Raw genomic sequence first — 3,439 nt, 5'->3', positions numbered from 1 at the left:
GAATTTAGATGCTAAAATTCTCAACAAAATATTAGCAAACCGGATCCAGCAATACATGAAAAAAGTCATACATCATGATCAAGTGGGATTTATTCTGGGGAGGCAAGGCTGGTAGAATATTCATAAATCAATCAATGTGACTCATCACATAAACAAAAGAAAAGAGAAAAACCACATGATAATATCAATAGATGCAGAAAAAGTATTTGATAAAATCCAGCACCCATTTATGATCAACACTCTCAGCAAAGTGGGAATACAGGGAACATACCTCAATATAATAAAGGCCATCTATGACAAACCCATAGCCAACATCATACTCAATGGACAAAAGTTATCCCTTAAGATCAGGAACAAGGTAGGAGTGCCCCATTTCACCACTCTTATTTAACATAGTTCTGGAAGTCCTAGCCACAGCAATCAGACAAGAAGAAGAAATAAAAGGCATCCAAACTGTAAAAGAAGATATAAAACTATCATTATTTGCTGAGGGTATGATACTATATATAGAAAACCCTAAAGTCACAGTCAAAAAACTACTGGACCTGATAAACGAATTCAGCAAGGTGGCAGGATATAAAATTAATACTCAGAAATCAGAGGCATTTTTATACACCAATAATGATCTGTTTGAAATAGAAATTAAGAAAACAATCCTCTTCACTATTGCACCAAAAATATAAAGTTCCTAGGAGTAAATTTAACCAATGAGGTTAAAGACTTGTACTCGAAAAATTATAAAACACTGATAAAAGAAATCAAGGAATATACAAACAAGTGGAAGCATATACCGTGTTTATGGTTAGAAAGAGTAAAATATCATTAAAATGTCTATATTACCCAAAGAAATTTAAACTGATAAGAACAGATACTACACTTGATCTTAGCCAAAAGGCCGAGAAGCGATTATCCAAAACAATTTATAAAATTCATTGCAATTCCTATTAAAATACCAATGACATACTTCAAAGATATAGAACACATATTCCAAAAATTTATATGGAACCAAAAGAGAACATGAATAGCCTCAGCAATCTTGAAAAGGAAGAATAAAGTGGGAGGTATCACACTTCCGGATATCAAGTTATACTACAAGGCCATTGTACTCAAAACAGCTTGGTACTGGCATAAGAACAGGCATATAGATCAATGGAACAGAACAGAGAACCCAGAAATAAACCCACAGCTTTATGGACAACTGATATTTGACAAAGGAGGTAAGAGCATACAATGGAGTAAAGACAGTCTCTTTATCAAATGGTGTTGGGAAAATTGGACAGCTACCTGCAAAAAAATGAAACTAGACCACCAACTTACACCATTCACAAAAATAAACTCACAATGAATAAAAGACTTAAATGTAAGTTGTGAAACCATAAGCATCTTAGAAGAAAACATAGGCAGTAAACTCTCTGACATCACTCGCAGCAATATATTTGCTGATTTATCTCCACAGGCAAGGGAAATAAAGGACAGGATAAACAAATGGAACTATATCAAACTAAAAAGTTTTTGCACAGCTAAAAACAATATGAACAGAATAAAAAGACAAATCACACAATGGGAGAACATATTCGACAATACATCTGATAAAGAGTTAATAACCAAAATGTATAAAGAACTTGTAAAACTCAACACCAGTTATAGAAACAATCCAATCAAAAAATGGGCAAATGTAGTGAACAGACACTTCTCCAAAGAGGATATACAGATGGCCAAAAGGCAGATGAAAAAATGCTCAACATCACTAATCATTAGAGAAATGAAAATTAAAACCACAATGAGATATCATCTCACACCAGTCAGTATGACACTCATCAACGAAACAACACGGAATAAGTGCTGGCGAGGATGTGGAGAAAAGGGAACCCTCCTGCACTGCTGGTGGGAATGCAGACTGGTGCAGCCTCTGTGGAAAACAGTATGGAGATTCCTCAAAAAATTAAAAATGGAACTGCCTTTTGACCCAGGCATCCCACTTTTGGGAATATATACCAAGAATACCACATCAATGATTCAAAAGAAGAAATACACCTCCATGTTTATGGCAGCGTTCTTTACAATAGCCAAGATCTGAAAACAGCCCCAAGTGTCTGTCAGTGGACCAGTGGATTAAAAAGCAGTGGTACATATACACAATGGAATACTATGGGGCCATGAAAAAGAAGGAAATCTTACCTTTTGCGATACATATACACAATGGAATACTATGGGGCCATGAAAAAGAAGGAAATCCTACCTTTTGCGACAACATGGATGGACCTGGAAACTATTATGTTAAGTGAAATAAGCCAGGCAGAGAAAGAAAAATATCATATGACCTCACTCTTTTGAGGAATCCAAGGAACAATGTGAACTGAGGAACAGAATAGAGACAGAGGTGAGATCAAAGGGACCAGAGGGAAAGCAGATAGAGGGAAAGGGGATGATAGGATGGGATCAGAAAAGGGAAAGAGATTGGTGAAATTATACATACATAACACAACATTATAGAGAGCAGAAAAGGTAATCCTGGAGGGAAAGGGGGAGGGTGTTGTAAGAGGGGGGAAAGGGGGATGTTGTGGGGAACATGGGGGAGGGGAGGATGCATTCAGGGGAACACTATAATGTATGTAAACACAATAAATTAAAATTTAAAAAATGGTTAAAACAATAAACTTTATGTTACATATATTTTACCACACACAAAAAACAAGTGCTTGTCTGTTGTCTCAGACATGGCTAGTCCCTCACTTGATAAGAAGGCTTGGCCTAGAGCACAGTGAAGATTCTATTTGCCTAAGAGGAAAGTGGGGATCCTTTTTTTTTTTTTTTGTATTTTTCTGAAGCTAGAAACCAGAAGAGACAGTCAGACAGACTCCTGCATGCGCCCGACCGGGATCCACCCGGCACGCCCACCAGGGGGCGACGCTCTGCCCACCAGGGGGCGATGCTCTGCCCCTCCAGGGCGTCGCTCTGTCGCGACCAGAGCCACTCTAGCGCCTGGGGCAGAGGCCAAGGAGCCATCCCCACCGCCCGGGCCATCTTTGCCCAGTGGAGCCTCGGCTGTGGGAGGGGAAGAGAGAGACAGAGAGGAAGGAGAGGGGGAGGGGTGGAGAAGCAGATGGGCGCTTCTCCTGTGTGCCCTGGCCGGGAATCGAACCCGGGACTTCTACATGCCAGGCCGACGCTCTACCACTGAGCCAACCGGCCAGGGCCGGGATCACTTTTTTGCAAATACATGTACCATCTGTATTAAATATAGTGTAAAGGTGCGTGTATTTTCATCGAGTTTTAGGAATGATGATGCTGGCAGTCTGTAGGTAACAAAACATTCCTACTGAAAGTGGTTATTTAATAGGGGTTCTTATCTGCCATGGAAGTCTGGAAGTTTTCCAGAATTGGCTCATTTGGCTACACAGCAGATCATCAAAATCCCAAGGGCTTTCTATAGTTCCCC

The 3,439-nt window shown here is 39.6% G+C and overlaps 1 pseudogene; it reads right to left on the bottom strand.

Moving 5' to 3' along the window:
- Nucleotides 1-806: 806 nt before the first annotated feature.
- LOC136407199 (U2 spliceosomal RNA) lies at nt 807-907 on the bottom strand (annotated as a pseudogene).
- Nucleotides 908-3,439: the final 2,532 nt, after the last annotated feature.

This window comes from Saccopteryx leptura, chromosome 5, assembly GCF_036850995.1.
Source record: "Saccopteryx leptura isolate mSacLep1 chromosome 5, mSacLep1_pri_phased_curated, whole genome shotgun sequence".
Taxonomy (NCBI): Eukaryota; Metazoa; Chordata; class Mammalia; order Chiroptera; family Emballonuridae; genus Saccopteryx; species Saccopteryx leptura.
Note: the sequence above shows the minus strand (reverse complement) of the source record. Positions and strands in the feature narration are given on the sequence as shown.